At 37.6% G+C, this 17197-nt stretch overlaps 1 protein-coding gene across 1 annotated transcript in view; it reads left to right on the top strand.

Moving 5' to 3' along the window:
• The window catches only part of LOC106066304 (hypoxia-inducible factor 1-alpha-like), a 66480-nt gene that overhangs the window by 5128 nt on the left and 44155 nt on the right, over positions 1-17197 (top strand). The window lies entirely within an intron of this gene.

Below are 17197 nucleotides of genomic sequence, written 5' to 3'. Positions count from 1 at the left end.
ACGTTGTCTTGATCTGTTTGGCTAGTTGAGGTACTCATATCAGGTATATCTGTAGCTAAAGCTTCGGTCAAACTATAGGTCTCTTCTATTGGTTCTTCAGCGGTCTCATTCTGCTTCTCGTTGAAATAGTAACAGCTACCGTCTCTTTTCATTTCTTGTGGGCCACATTCGTTTGGTTTACTATCACAGTCACAGACAGCACAACCATCACCAGTATCCCTATCGTAATTGTCTGTATCGCCACATTCTTGGTTGGACAATTGTTCGCTGTTCATCAATGGTGTAGTTCTTTCATCTGTCGACTCAATCTGATACTGCTGAGTGTTCAGTAGCTGGTTCATCATGATTCTCGTTTGATCTTTTATTGTATCTGTTTGTTCTTCTGTCTTGTTGGGCGTGGTAGCTATTTGTTCATTCTCATTCATGACTTTGATCAACTGGTTAAATGAAGAAAATCTAGTGTTGATTTCTGATTCTATCTCTTTAATGCTCTCGTTCACCGAGTTCATTTTGTATTGCAAAGTTCTCAGGAGCTCCGTCATATTAGGTTTGATTTCAAATTGGCAAGTGTCCGGATTCTCATCTTCTTCCAACAGGGCTTGTCTGAGACGTGCTGTTAGCGTTTCCTTATTTCCGTTAAGCTGTAGACCTCTGTCTCGAAGCTCTTGTCTAAGTTCTTTCATGTCAAGTTCAAATAGAAGTTTGATGGAACACATTCTAGCCAGAAAGATCCCACTTCTGACACCAATTGTTACGTATTTCTGAATCTTCTGGCTAGATGTATTAGTTGGCACACAAATAAAAACACTGCAAAGAACTTGACGACTAAACTTTCAGTTTCATATAACTTTAATGACTATTAACTCTAACAATTCGTCACTGTAACATGTAGCGTAGAAGACTGTACAATATCTGTCAGTTTACAGTTAGCTATACTTCGTTGTAATTCATCTCTTCACTTCGTTGCAATTCATCTCTTCTCAACTTCCATCGAGCCGTATTCCACAGAACAGACCAACGACACACTTCCCAGTGTCGCTCCAGGTCTCCTAAAGCTGAACCAAGTCGCACTCAAGTCTACCGAATCAGAGCCGCACACGTCTTACATCGACTGTATCGACTGTAACGGCTCAAGTCCACTGTAGTTCGCTGTATAGACTTTAACGACAGTAGTCCACTCCAGTTAACTCTACCCTAGTTAACTTGCACCGAGTCGTACACATTTCTCTTCCACAGAGCCGCACACGTCTTACATAGTCTGTATCGACTGTAACGGCTCACTCACGACTCCATACGACTGACTTTCACATTAACTCTCTGGCTTATATAGAGTCCCTAATCGCTTGTCCAAAGTTGCACAAACACGGCTAGTATTCTCTGAAATAACACGTGAGGAAACGTCACATCCTGTCTCTATTTATACACGTAGATTCCAGAAAACACTCGATGCAGTGTCATCAAGTCGGGGTCACACGTAGTGACCTTTATCTGTCACTGTTCATTAGTAACTGTCCCCCTACTTAGATCTGTTCGTCCCCTGGAACAACACGTGTGGACACGTCACATCCTGTCTTTGTTTGTACATGTAGATTCCAGGGAACACCAGCTGCTGTGTCATCTCGCCGGGGTCATACGTTGACCTCTACCTATCACTGTTCATTTGTAACACTATATATAATATATATATATATATATATATATATATATATATATACATTATATATATATATATACATTATATATATATATATATAATGAGCTTACTTTTTAGGTTAGCTAACTGCACTACAAATCACATTATTATTACTAATATTTTGTAGTTTGTAGGATCTATTTGTAAAGTCTAGTAGGTTCTAGTACTAGAATCTAGATCTGACAAATCTATCACTAGATGTGTTCTTTAAAATTTGAAACTTTCTAAAACCCAATAAAGTTAACTTGGCTTAGCTTTATCAGTCAGAATTTGATATATATATATATATATATATATATATATATATATATATATATATATATATATATATATATATATATGTGTGTAATAAATATAATCTAGTTTTGGATTTTTTAGATCTAGTCTAGATTCTTATCAGGATAAAACTGAGGTGAAAACTAGTGATGTGTGACTGAAATGAGGTGGAAATTGTCATGATTTTTTAATATATATATTTTATTGCACAATAGGTCAGATCAAGGCACATAGTAGTCAGATGACCTAGTTTATCTAGATATAATATAGTATTTGAAATCTAGAAACTCTTCAAGTGCCCCTGAACTATATTACTATCATTTATAAGGCTGTAGTCTTTTAGATTCTACTAGCTCCTATCTACTTAACTAGTCACGTGTATGCATTAATTAAATGAATATTTAGCCTCTTTCAGTCGTATAACGACGATAGTTCATCTCATAGAACAATTTTTCATGTGACTATGGAGTCCTATCAAACGAGATGAAAGCCTGGGCGTTATTTATTTGAGTCATAACATAATTTGTTAAAAAAATATATTCATATAATTGCCATAAATAATCTTTAATAGTACATGTAAAATGATTTAAAAAACAATAGGCAGTTATTGTTTTTTTAAATTGATATAAAACACCACCACCATCTCCTCTTGCTACCATAACACTGATCTCTATTAATAAGTAAATAGTATGCATTGATCTTAAAAGTAAAATATCATTTCTAGTTCTACTATTCTTTTAAATTTGTATTCAAATTATCAATATTACAATTATCAATATTGTCTTAGTACTATTTAAGTTATAACATATAATATCAGTTTTCGCATCAACAGGTAAAATGATACAATTTATCTCAATAATTTATCGTTAAATTCTTGGCATCCAAGCATTTTACCACCCAGCAAGACATCCCACTTGTAACAAACAAACCAGACAAACATGATGTTTTGTAAAACCTTTGCAAACAAACCGTACCGGTAATTACAAAGTGTCTAACAGACATTTGTGCTGATTGCCCTGCTTTTCAGTACACTAAAATTGGGGCACTTTTTTTTTCTAGAGACGCGGTGGCTGAGCGGTAAAGTGCTTGGCTTCTGAACTGGGGTCCGGTTTCAAAACCTGGTGCAGACTGGGTTTTTTAATTTCCGGATCTTCTGGTGCCTCTGAGTCCACCCAGCTCTAATGGGTACCTGACATTAGTTGGGGAGAAGTAAAGGCAGTTGGTCGTTATGCTGGCCACATGACACCCTCATAAACTGTAGGCCACAAAAACAGATGACCTTTACTTCATCTGCCCTATAGGCCTCAAGGTCTGAAAGGGAAACTTTACTTTTTTTTTTTTGCCATGTCAAAATCTATTTGCTTTTGTTTTAAAAAATCTTGAAACAGTAGCAGTCTATTAAAAATATATAAATGCTATAATAATTATTATTATTGTAACAAACAGGCTGTAAATACAACAAATGGGTTACCAAATTAAAGCTGGTTAATAGTTTTTAAAAACATTCAAATTGAATATTTAAACAGGAGGTACAAAGGATGTTTAACTTCAAAACAAAATTAGGTAAAAATTGCTGGAGAAAAAAAACAGCTTTAAATGCCATGGTCCAATCTCATTTGTGGACCAGTGTGGGGGGGAGGGGGGTATATGGGAGAAGGTTTTCCATGCTGCCTTATAAATAGCTCAATAGTTGTAATGTCTAGTACAATTGTACTATTGTATAATGAGAAGTTAGTGAATGTGTTATTGGGTTTGAGAATCTTATTGGTTTATTGTTTCCAATTAATTCAAGTTTATCATTAAAAGTTGTAACAAAAAAAAAATAAATCCTAAAACATAGTGAAACGAAAAAAAATTCTTTCTCAAGTGTGTTTAAAAATATTTCAACCTACTTTTTACTAAAAAAAAATATGGATTGGCATACATTGATTTTCTAAAGGCTAATGTAAAATAATTTGAATTCAGATAAATTGAGCTTCTAAAGAAACAAATATAAAAGTAGTAAATAAAATCAAATCTAGTCTAACAATGATGTCAGATTTGGTGACACCTCTAACACATAATATATATCTTCTATAGTCTAAGAAATTTTGGTTCGCTGTCAAAAGTGAGACTAAAATAGATTTCTAAGCAAAAAAAAAAAAAAAAAGCATTTTGTTTTGCTAATAGAAAAGACATTCTGTCCTGAACATGATAATAGTATTTATGACTATCTGTAGTATAAAGTATTTATGACTATCCTATAGTATAAGCCATAGCATTTAGGACTATCTGAAGTATAAGCCATAGCATTTAGGACTATCTGAAGTATAAGCCATAGCATTTAGGACTATCTGAAGTATAATCCATAGTATAAAGTATTTAGGACTATCTGCTCACTGACACAAAGATGTAGCAAAACAAACAACTTCTACTACTTTGCTTGGATTTAGATTATTTCTTTTTTCCCCCTTTAAATTGTTTTTTTTTAAGTAATGTCATGGTTTGTAATGTTATATAAACATTTAGATGTAAACCTTATGCTAATGATTCAAATCCCAGAAATCTAATTATTATTAAATCTTCTATGGCAACATTAGTACATGATTAATTCTTGGTCTATTCTTAGCCCTCTCGTCACCAGATGTTGGGTAGAATCAGAATATGGGGGGGGGGGGGGGCAGTTGTTAAATCCTTTTTTTTATGTTGTTGAAACCTGAAGTCAGTCTTTGTTAGGGTCAACAGCTTTTTGTGCCAGTTACTTACATTATCATCCAGTCGATCAGTCTGACCAGCACAGCCACTCATGTCATTGACCTCGTTATAGAGTTTTTGTTTTCTATTTCTGGTCTCTTGGTTTTGTTACATTCTCTTTAATAGTCTTGCTAATGTGCTCGACGTGCTGGTCTGGTTAGTAACGATTTGCTGACCTCTGATGTCAATGGTTCATTTGTCTGTCTTTCTGTGTCTTCATTTTGTTCATGTTTCCGTGTCTTCATTTTGTTCACCATCCTTAAGTAAATTTATAATACATTTCATTACACTTGGCTAAAATATTTTTAAATAAAACCTGGTTCGACTTTAATAGGAAAGGGAAACAGATTCTCAACTGATTTGATGATTTTGACCGCTTGTGAGAAATAGGAATGCTGGTCAAGTGTCCAATCCTTATACCTCTAGTTAATGGACATTGAAGCAGTGCTGTATGTCTTACTTATTTTACGTTGCATTGAACTGTTTAGCTTTGTGGCAAAGTACAATTTGAGGACAGTAATTTGATGAACTTGCGAACTGGTTTTCTATTTTAGTTTTAACCAGAAGCACGACAACAGCGTGGCCTTATTTATAGTCAGAAGCTAGAATCTTAATTAACCAACACCAAGAACTGGGCACTTTCAGTGTCAAAAAAAAAAAGACACTTGTGTTTTGGCAGCCCTTTGTTTCCATGAGGAAGTTTAGAAATAGCTGTACAGCAATTTGTTGTCTGATTGGGGAAATGGGAGGGGGAGGGGCAATAATAAAATAGATTAGTTGTAATTACCAGGCTGCTGATGTGAAATGTATACAGTGTAGAAGCTGCATGCCTTAGTCACAGGGTGCATTCGGTTTACTTTCTCGACCTTGCGGTGGGGGCACTTAGGGGTGCGCTCTGGAGAAAAAGATAATTTTTTTTTTTGTCCGCTGTCATGGCTTTTTTTTTTTTGTTGTTGTTGAACCTGCCCAGTTCGTGAGTACTTTCGTCCCAGTTCCCCCCACGCCACGTTTGTTATTGTTGTAGATTTATGACACTGCACTAGGTCTCCTTGCTAGTGATTGATTGTTTCTTATGTTTGTGTGTGTGCACGTATTGTGCTTTGGATGGTAGCGCCTCACAGAGCAGGGGGCTCTTTTCTTATCGTGCTACACCATTTCGGGGCGTTCTATTTGTTTTGCTACTTGAAGGGTTGGCATGGCCCCCGCATTGAAATCCTCCAATGCCACCCACGCGATGCCAACCAGTCGCTAGCGGTAGGTTCGGTTCGGACCACCTCATTGGCACGGCCAGATTTATTTACTTGTGGGATGGACTTTGCCTCGAATACAAAAAAAAAAAAAAAAAACTTAATTGAAGTGGTAACGTCTGGGTTTAAAAAAAAAGGGAGGGGTTGAGTTACTTCACGAACTGCCTGAATACTATATTTAGTGTAGGTCAATAACGAGCTTCAGATGAAGGACGTGGCTCTTGTTTGCTCCGCCTCTGGAACTAAAATTTAAATAAGCTGCCCCCCCCCCCCAACACACACCTTCACCCCAAGGCAAAACTTTCTCCTGTTGTAACTCATTAGTATAGTGTGATGAAAGGTTGACCAGGTCGCTGGCATAATTTTGAGACAAAGTGAGGGGGAGGGGAAGGAAAATATTGAATACTTTTCAATCATGTTTTATTTGCGTTCCCCCCCCCCCCCCCCCCCCATAAACCTTTAGCGTTGCCTTTATGAAGTAATGCTATCAAATAGTGCTAATTTTGTTAAAGAATTTCCCTGAAGTCTGTTGATGGATCTTGTGTTTGAAGTGTCCTTGAAATGATATTCCAACGGGTCTTGACTCTCCAATGAATACTCCTTAGTCCAAAACGTAGTTTCTACTTTGTTGACTGCATATAGCGATATTTCAATCCGTCTTTGACCACTCTGGTATACTTCTGTTCTATCGCCAGTTATCTGCTTTCTTATTTCATTAACCAACTTCCGATAAATAGTGATGACAAACTTGCAGGTTGATAACTTTTTGGTCCCAATGTAATTTTAAAACAAATTTGTTTCACGTATGTTTTATAAAAACATCGCCTATCTTTCTCTTTGATATGATTTCAGTTTATTAACCAGCTCTCTATGGTTGAAATACAAATCCTATTTGATCCTGTTTATAGAACCTTTGGTTGATAATTTTCATGTGTAGTTTCGTCCTCTCTTTCCCTGCGCGCTCCCATGTTTAGTTCTGGGAACATGCGCGATCTGACTGATCCTGGATCGTAGTGTGGGAACATTACAGCCCGCACTTGAGAAAGGGAAATATCTGTGCTGTGACACAACGGGCCGCGCCCCCCCCTTGTCATTGGTGTGTATGACAGGGTCATTAAGTAGAACAACCCTCTCTTATCACGCCAATTACATTACTACTAGCGGAAAGAACTTGCACTTTATTTTTTTTTGTGTGTGTTTTTCTAAGTATTAAGTGTCTTCACTTTCTAACTCTAGACTGGGAAGTACAAAGCGCAGAGCAGGAGGAGGACGTCGTGCTCTGGCCTTACAAACTGATGGGCACAGTCTCAATACAGGACTCGAGTATATCGATTCTGATCCGATGTTTGAGTGAATTGATTTCTAGTTAACTTGGCATCGATCTTATCTTCATCTTATATAATATAGACTTGACTTTAAAAAAGATGATTACGTCCTACGCGTTATGCATTCTCTCATGCATATTAACCAATGACTTAAATTTTGCCAAGTCACTGGTTTTCCTGGCTAGCTCAGGCAACCCATTCCATGCTCTAATAGCACTACGGAAGATGGAGTATTTGTACAAATTTGTCCTAGCATAGGTAGATCTTCATTGTCTTGGATGATCAAGGCCAGCAGATTAATCGAACTCTACTTAAAATTCGGTTAAATTTGGAGGAATCACACATATTTTGCATACTAGTTGAAAATTATTCCAAATAATTATTTGAAAAACAAAAAATTGCTGAAATGCGATTTAAAAAATGTATTGATTAATCTCCACCACCGAAATGATTTAGGCTCGATTTTGTATTTCCTCATCAGTGTTAGCACTACCTCAAAGTTTTAGTAGCTCTTAAGTTGTTCTCGGGTGATAGCCATACTTCGAGGCCGCGAACATTTCCGTTATCTACTGGCCCGCAAGAGTCTCGGGGTCAAGTCATCTGTAAACATTTGGGGGAAACTTCGGCTCTCGCCAGCATCCAACCACCCCCTCCTCACCCTGTCCTCGCGAAGTAGTGCTCCCGTTTTCAGTACCGTTTCTCATCGTGTAAGTTTCAAGTGGTTGGTGAGTCACGTGACTCTAGTTTTTTGAAGGTCAAGTGAACCCTTTGTCCTCCCCATTCCAAGGCTGTAGTCTTGCTTGCTGATGACGAGGGCGAGCTCAGAAAGTATTGTTACACTCTGAACAGGTTTCCGTAGCGCTCATTGTTACCCTAAGAAGTTGTTCCTAGTTTTAATAGTTATGGGGATGCATTCAATGGGAGCCGGTGTGGCAAAGATTTTTTTTTCGAAACAAAGTAAGGGGGAGGGGGTAAATTGACATTGATGTAGACCACCTACCTCCTCATTGACTCATTACGCCTTGATCCTACATTACATTTCCTACCAGCGCTATAAAATTAAAATTATTATCGGTATTATATCATCTTTTATTTTCATTCACTTTCTCTTGAAGACGGATCAAACTGGAAAGTAATGGGACCATGAAATCTGTTCAATGTTTTGAGCCTTGGGGTATTTTGGCTTGTAACAGTTCGACCGTTTTTTTGTTTTAAATAAAGTCCCAATTTATGAAGCTGATGGTGATCTATAATGACTGATGCTCTGTATTTCTTGTACTGCCTCATTATTGCAAGAAGTCCTTCCATCGGAACTTTGCACAATCAAGTTCTTCTATTAACAGTCCAGCTCATGATGTTACAAGGGCATGGGGACTGGAACGTCATGTCTGCACAGAGACGGCGCTCGAAATGCTCATGCACGTCTATTTATTTCTTCAACTCTTTACTGAATACAAAGAAACATTTAAGTCGAATGCGGGAATTCCCACTGAAGCCGTAATTTAAAAAAAAAAAGAGAAGTTAACGAAATTTAAGGATTTCATGATTTTGAAAAAAAAAAAAAAGATGAGGGTGAAACCAGTGGTTTCACTGTGTGGCCAATAAGCTAGTATTATTTTTGTTCCCAAAGATATACATAAACTCTCAAATTTCTAGGGGAATCCGTTAGAGCCGTTTTCGAACTACCCGTCCAACTTCCAGTTTTCACCTTTTACCCATGACGAGAATGCATGCTAATAGTAGGAATCGATGAATATTACGAGACCATATTTAAAGCTGGCCGAAGCTGTTTAGTTGATCTCAATAATAAAAGGTTTAGCAGCAACGCGGTAGACAGGATGTACTGATCGTGTAAGTACTAACAAACAGAAGATCAAACTGGGGGAGTTCATTGATGAATTTGGATCGAATGATTAGGAGTTGTTTTTTTCAAATGATGATTATTCTCTTTATTTTTATTAGAACTAAACATCTCCAGACTTCTAGCTTACCGAAGTCTTGGACTTGGTTTGGTCTTAGACCACAGTAGCCTTCGAAAAATAAAGTCCCACAGAAGCCTTTGAAATACTTTAAGGTTTCAACATAGATTCAAAACATGTTTATTCTTTTAGTCTCATTTGTTTCATTCGTAGTAAAAAAAAATTCTTAATATTTTTTTTTTTAATTTCCGTAGTACTGATTAACGGAACGTCTTAGTTGGAGTATTATTAGAATGTTATTCTTAATCTTCCAATCATTTATTTTCATGTAAAGTGTTTTCATTGTATAGAGACACAAAGCAAGCAGTGGATGTTGTGACGGAACTTGAGCAAATAGTTCAAAATAATACCTAGCACCCAACATTTTGGAATATTCCGTTGAACCTTGGAGTTTTGTGCAAAACACGAACGTCTCTCGGTATTTCTGGTTTGAATAACAAAATATCAGACACGGACGTAGATTTTGAATGTACACTAGCCTTGTCAAGTGTTGTATTTTAATTTTTTTTTAAACATCATTTGTTGGACTTTTCAAGTTGGTCTTCTCACTGGCTGTTTGTCTGTTGATGTCTGGGTGATATGTTTGTCTCTCCATGGCTACGTGATTTGGCCGAAGGTCGTAATGAAACCATCCACATTGAAACTTTACATTGTTTTATAGTGTTGTTTTTTTTAAATATTATTATTTTGTAGCAGTCCGTATAGTGCATTGATCTGCCTAAGTTGTTTGGGTGTTCATTTCAAACTAGGCTTTGATTTGAATCACGTTATTTCTATTAATACTGATGTTTATAAATGTATAGACATCGATTATACGCATCTTTAACGCATTTGTGTTAATCAGTGGTTCTCAACCATTTTCAAATACATGTTAAGGTGGGTTTTGTTTAAGTTGACAGAAACATCTACTATAATTTTTTTCTTCGATTTGGAAGTGGGCTGAGTGGGAAAGCGCTTGGCTTCTGAACCAGGGGTCCTGGGTTCGAATCCTGGTGAAGACTGGGCTATTTAATTTCGGGATCTTTGGGCGCCTCTGAGCACCCAGCTCTAATGGGTACCTGATATTAGTTGGGGAAAAGTAAAGGCGGTTGGTCATTGTGCTGGCCACATGACACCCTCGTTAAGCGTAGGCCACAGAAACAGATGACCTTTACACCCTTTGCCTTGTAGACCACAAGGTCTGAAAGGAGACCTTTATTTTACTTTACTCCTCCTGTGCTAGAATCGATTTAGCGACATCTCAAAATGTTCAGATATTAGAACCCATTCAGCTGCCAAACTAGTCGAAACTAAATACGATACCATAAGACATTGATGATGTATATTTGCATACTATGTATTCTATGGCAGCAAAAGTGCTTGGCGATGTCATAGTAGTTTGTCTTGATTATGTATACATAACATGTGTGTTGAACCAAAGGAGAAGATCATGTTTTGATTGAGTTGACCCATGAGAGTGTCTTGTTCTGAATATGCTAAATCTGGTTCCGCTCAGATCTGACAAGTGAGTGTATGCTTAGAACATATATGTAGAGGCCTGTTACCGATCCAGTCGCACACATACAACAAACTTCTAGACGTTGTTGTGCCCTTGAAAAATGACACATAAAGAATGGCTCTAGTTCTTGTTTATATTTTTTTTTGTTCTTCTAGTTGTAATTCAATCTATTTTAACCCATTCATACTCAACCTAATTGTGACTAATATTTATTGAGGTAACTCTGCACCACACCGGATTAAATGGTGCGCACTGGTGCACCGATAAGAACTGGTTCAAGACATCTGTGTTGTGGACGAGAGTTTCCTCCGGCCCAAGAGGAAAAGAGAAACAACCTCTTGGGCTATAGAGTTTAGTTCGTTCTGCCTGCAGTAGCAATGAATCATCGTCCTGACCAGCAAGGAGAGAAACAGTGGAAAGGTCGTTCCTATGGAGTAGAGTAGAAGACATCCATGGCGTGTTGGGAAGGCAACAGTTCCTGAGACTACCACAGAGCAGCACAAATGTCTGCTGAATCAATGGTAGTGGCGACAGAGGCGGCACCAGTCAACTGTGACCAGAGAACCAAAGACCCAGACTGACGTTTATTTTGTAGTATCATATCTCTCACAGTCTTTGTTGTTAATAAAGATTCGTCATCTAAACTTGCTTCTTCGTTCATCCTTCACTATCCCTTTGACGGTTGAATCGTTGGTACACCACACATGATCTGTCAATCTTCTTTCTCTATTCCTAGATGTCATCGCGGGACCCAATAGCTGTTGTCATCCTGTTTCTAATCTCTTCATGTGTCCATGAACAAGTAGCGCACCAGTCTGAGTGTCGTGGGCTTTCTCAATCTCTCCTATGTTACTGATGAGCAATAAATCGTCACTTTAAGCAGTAACGAGTCAACAACGATCCACACTTTGTGATGTGTTGAAGTTGAACTAGCGAAGTATTCACAAATCGCTCATCAGACTTGATTAGTTATTACAATGATTTCTTTGGATGAAAAGGCTAGCTCCAGTTTATGTATCTGAATTTGTATTGAGTGATAACACATGCACTTTGTAAGCTTAAGAAGGATTCGTCACAGATTAGAGGGACTTGCTCAAGTAAATAAACAATTCTAGTCTCCTTCCTCTCCAACTTTTTAGGCTACACGGAGAGAGAGTTTCGTGTGGTCTTAGTTTCGTAAGATGCCACCCTATGGTCTTAGCTTTTGAATTTGTCTTTGAATAAAAGTTACAATTATATTTAGCATTGCAGTAATGGTTAATTTAAGGTTAATACAAGAGTTAGGGTTAGATTGGTATTGTAGTGAATGTGTCATTATAATTTACGATATTAATAGGTTTAAAATTCTCGGTCTGTTTACTTTTTTTTCTTTTTACTCCCGCATCTAAAAAAAAAGTCCATAATTTGTAAGCCAAAGTGAATGACTAAGACATGGTTGTTTTTTTGACCGACTTGCTAGTCTGATGACCGAGAAAACACACACAAAAAGCATGCCAGTTATCAATGTTGTTTCATCTGCCTTTAAAACTAATTGTTGCCAACACAAAATAAATAAAAGTCTAGCATGTCCAGAAGAGATGAACAACAAGAGGTCGCCGTTATGACTGTGATGCGCAATTTCCAAATGTTTTTTTTTTTTTTTTTTCACTTTGGCGTATTCCTCCCCCTACCCCGCTAGCAACGTTTCACCCGTGAAACATGCATATGTAAACAGATGTATATCACACCGGAAGCTGGTCCATCTGTACACTGGATGTTATTTGCTTCACAAAGATCACGCGCTTCTTTGTGGAGATCGTCTGGGGAAATGGAAGAAATGAAAGAAAGAGATAAACAGAATACATATTCTTTTTAATTGACTTTGAAGTTTTCATGTCATTTGCATAAATGTGTAAGCGGAAGTGGTACGGGGCACGCATGCGCCTAGTTCATAAGAAGAAAAAAAAGAGCGTGATTTCTTTAATTTAATTATTTGTTCTTGTTTGACCAATTTACATTTAGTAACTCTTCTTTCTCGGGCGTGCTTCTAGAGCTATGGTGCTTAGAAGGAAAATTTTAAGGAGAGACCATTATCTTTTAATCTCGCCTGCCAATGACGCTTCGGTTGTAACTTTTTCAAGTCAACTTGTTATTTTCTACGTTCACGTTTACGACTCTGCGACTTCGCTTTCCAGCGGTGGCAGCTTTAGAGTTGAAAGCACCTTGCGACTGGAAACACGGAAACCAGCCGCGGAGCATGTCCCGGTCGCACTCCCACTCCCATCTTCTCATTTCACGAAGTGATTGTGCACCGGCCGTGCACTACAACGCAACAGACTGTCCAGCATTTCAGGGCGAACACTGTCATTTACTTTAGTATTGCGATAACGAAATGTCTGTCCCCGAGTCACAGTTGGTAGACTCGGTTGACTTAATGCCCATCCTTGAACGTCATTTCCTATGTGTATATATATATTTTTACACACACTTAACACGTCTTAAGAGGTGAGGCTAACAGCGGTGTGTGCAGTACACATTTGGGACTGATGACAGCTGATAAAATCACGCCTTCCAGTTATTGATTTTTCTTGGTAACTGAAACCGATTTGAAATATCTCTGTTGTCAGGAAGCTACTCGAATACTCTGTATTTGTTTTGTTTTAAATTGTGGTAGTCGTAGAAAAAATATATTAAAAAAAAAAGTGTGAAATAAAAACAACCCATAATATCCGGTTCAATATTTGACCTGCTCAATGGGTTTAGGTTATTGTATAAAATACAAAGGCAAAGAAACACTATATATTTGCCACTACTAAACACAAGATTCTTTGGAATGGTCCAATCAAGTATCAGATAAGAATACCAAGAGTAGTTAGCTTGAATGTATTAGAAAACCAGGGGGCTCACTGTTGATAGAAGGGAAAAGGAGGGAGGGGGGGCTGAGGTGTGACGTTTGCTTACCTGGCTATGAATGTCCCCTATGGACAGCCAGATCATTCGTTGAGATTATAAAGGTCTTTGACCCGGAGCGACAGAAACTACCCCGTCAGTCTTGTTAACAGTTTTTTTTTTCACTTAAAGTTACGATAGTGATAGTTTCAGTTTGTAGTTGACACATAATATAAAATATAGGGAAAAGGGGGTGGGTGGTTGGGAGGAAGTAAACTGCTAATGAAGATGATTTCTTGAGTTTGAAACTAGAAATTGTTTGTTGCTTAGTTGGGGCGTGACTGCCGTGTGGCTGCTGAACCAATGGTAAAACAAAATACCACCATCCCATTGAACCAGTCGCTTATTGGAACTGAAACAAATGCTGTTATACAATTGAGTCCAGTTAACTGAACCAGCTGGTTATTAGAATGAACGTGATGGCGTCCCAATGTGGTCCGATAAACCGGATTTGACTTTACATTCTGCTAGTTTTTTTTTTTTTTTATTAGCCAACCAACTCCTAATCCTGGGCTCTCTTTGCCGATGAAGTCCCTGACTATCAAGCAATTATTCCCAATAACTTTCAGAGTATATGGCTGACCTGGTAGCAGCCAACAGATAATCCAATACAATATGTCCGTGTTACTGTTCAATCTATTGGTTCACGTAAGATACACAATACATTGCTTATAAATGTCTTGGCTGGGATCAGCTCGGCATTTTGACATTTGCTATCTGACCCGGCCTGTCATTGTTTCAGTCATTCCAAACTAAAACGTTAATGGCTGCTTTCTTTTAAATGAACAAATCGTTTAAAATGTAAAATTAATATAGTTACGTTAAATAACATGAAAAACATACAGAATACTTTTTTTTAAATAAATAAAAAAAAGATTATAAAACAGTGTTTCTTTGCCTTTGTATTTTATACAATAACCTAAACTCATTTAGCACGTCAAATATTGAACCGGAGATAACAATAAAAAAAAACTATACAACTTGCTGTTGTAAGTTCGTCAGAGTTGCTGCCCCTGCTTTTATTAATTTACGTTATTTTGAGAGCATTGCATCTAGTTCTAGGATTTATTTGGAAACATTTTCAGGAGCTTTCATTCAATTTGTATATCTGATTGTTTAATGAGCTACACTATTGAACGAGACGGACCAAATGGACATTGGATTTGAAGATTTAGCTTGCTCTTAGCTTCCGTTTTAGGAGAACTTAATGTTTTATTTCTGCACCAATTTTAACATTTGATTTGTTTGAATAGTTTATACAGATTCAGAAACACGGTTAATTTTAAATATGTCGTAAGTTGATCTAAATCTGTGATAACATTATCCGACTCCTAGAATTCAGTTTCTTGTTTTTATCATTATTATTATTTTACTATTTCTATTATTAGCTTGCAAATTCTTCAGCGGTTTAAGAACCCGGATACGGAACTCGAAAACGGCTCTAACGACTTTTCTAGAAATTTGATAGTTGATGCATATCTTTTGGGGGAAAGAATTACTACTAACTCTGGTTAAACTGGTTAAAGTATAATGAACTTAAAATTATATTTGGTCTATTTTGAGCACACATGAATTCCCGCATGTGTTCAGTAGAAAATCACTTGTAATGACGCCATTGCTGGACCACTATACCATATTTTACCGTATAGAGAATCACGTGTAATGACGTCATTGCTGGACCACACGGCACAGTATTTTACCGTAGAGAAAAAATCATGCGTAATGACAGGGGAAAAAAAGGTAGTAATGGGCTGTTTTAAGTTGTGCGTTTCAAATCATGTCTCTTCTCGGTGTCCTCATGTCGACATTTGAGGTAAGCGACAGATTTACTTTGAAATTCTCTGACATTTAAAAGCTGTAACTAATGCCCGAGCAGGAGAGGCTATCAGTGCTGCATCGAGGATCAACCAAGTTGCCACTCGGAGTTTTTATCTTATCTCGATATCACTATCACACACACACACAAACGGCTTTATTTCCTCCTCCCCCCCCCCGGCATTTTTTTCCTTTAAAAAAAGTCTTGCCCGACATTGGAGTGAGTAGTTGATACTCGGTGTTGGTAGCTGTGGCGTGTGTGTGTGAGTTGGGGAATTGGTGAGCAGAACGAAGTGGATGTCGGTAGATATAGAGTTATTTCACGTGCTTCCTCCATTTCTCTCATCTCCGCATCTAATGGGTTGGGGGGGGGGGGAGCCCCATTTGTGAGTGTGTTTGTGAGTATTAAAGATTTAAAGGTGCTATTGCAAGGGGACTTTTTTTTTTGGTAATAGTCGTTCGGGGGTAGAGGGGGAGGGGAAGAGACAACCCCAAATGCGCCGTCCATTAGTCCCGTGTAACGCACGAAAGCGTCCGATGGCGTGACCTCTCTCCTCTCCACGTTTAACAGGTTCCACCAAAACAAACCTTTAGCCGAGTTATCACCCGTGTTTTTTTTTTTTTTTTTGTTCCTATCGTCTGCCGTTTTTATTTCCCTCCAAACCTCAAACCAGTTAATTGGACTTCAATAGCCAGATCTAGCTGCTTGTAAACAAATCTATGGGAATATGTCACTGAAGTCATTCTGGACTATTGTGAACAGTTTTGTTTATTTAATTAACAAAATAGTTTTTGTGATCTACAAGGTGATCTGGGGTGTGTGTGTGTGTTTTTCAGGTTCCCTCCCTTTTCATCGCGCAAAGTTAATCCCCTTGTAGCAAAACATATAAAGCTGGGGAAGCTATATGCCCATCGTTCTTAGTGCTGGTCACATGATTCACTCTTGGTCACAGAAACTCTACCTAACTAGACCACTGTGTTTGAGTTATTATTTTTTAAAATGGTGTCTCTAAAAGTAAATTTTCATTGTGTGTCACATCAGTATTGTTAATACATCCTTTGGCTTCTAATAATTCATTATCATCAAGAGCTCTTGATCTAAAAGAAAGTAAAGTGTTCGCTAGCCGCGACATTCATTATAAATGTCTGTGTTTTGAAGAGTATTGGTTCTAAATGTGTAAAGTTAATGTCTGTTGTTCTAATCATAACACTGAATGAACTACATTCCCAGCTATGCGGGACACTTAACCGTCTTCTTATATTCAATGAAATAAATCTATAAATACTTGCAACTGAAGCTCAGACAAGATTAGATCTATGTACATTGAAACATTGTGTTCGCTGTCTTAAAGTTTCTGAAATTCCAGGGCACACTATTGCACGTCCATTGTTGCTGTCTCTTGTCCTTAAATTTATTTTTTTTTTTCTTGTTTAAACCTCTTAAATAAAAGATAAATTTAGCTGTTTTCGATTGGTGGACATTGTAATTTTAAGGGGATTAATTGTGTTTGTGGACTTAACAATTCCAAGTCTGTGCCAGGTTCACAATATGGTTCAGCAAGCAGACGTAACCATGACCTTTGTTGTGGCCTTGAAAAATTACGCCACCTACTTTTTTTTTTTCCCTTCTGTTTCTGTCCAGACTGAGACTGTCTGTGGCAGAGGATCTAATGTATTCCTACACCTCGTTGGCTTCTGATTAC

This window comes from Biomphalaria glabrata, chromosome 3, assembly GCF_947242115.1.
Source record: "Biomphalaria glabrata chromosome 3, xgBioGlab47.1, whole genome shotgun sequence".
In the NCBI taxonomy this organism is placed as follows: domain Eukaryota; kingdom Metazoa; phylum Mollusca; class Gastropoda; family Planorbidae; genus Biomphalaria; species Biomphalaria glabrata.
Note: the sequence above shows the minus strand (reverse complement) of the source record. Positions and strands in the feature narration are given on the sequence as shown.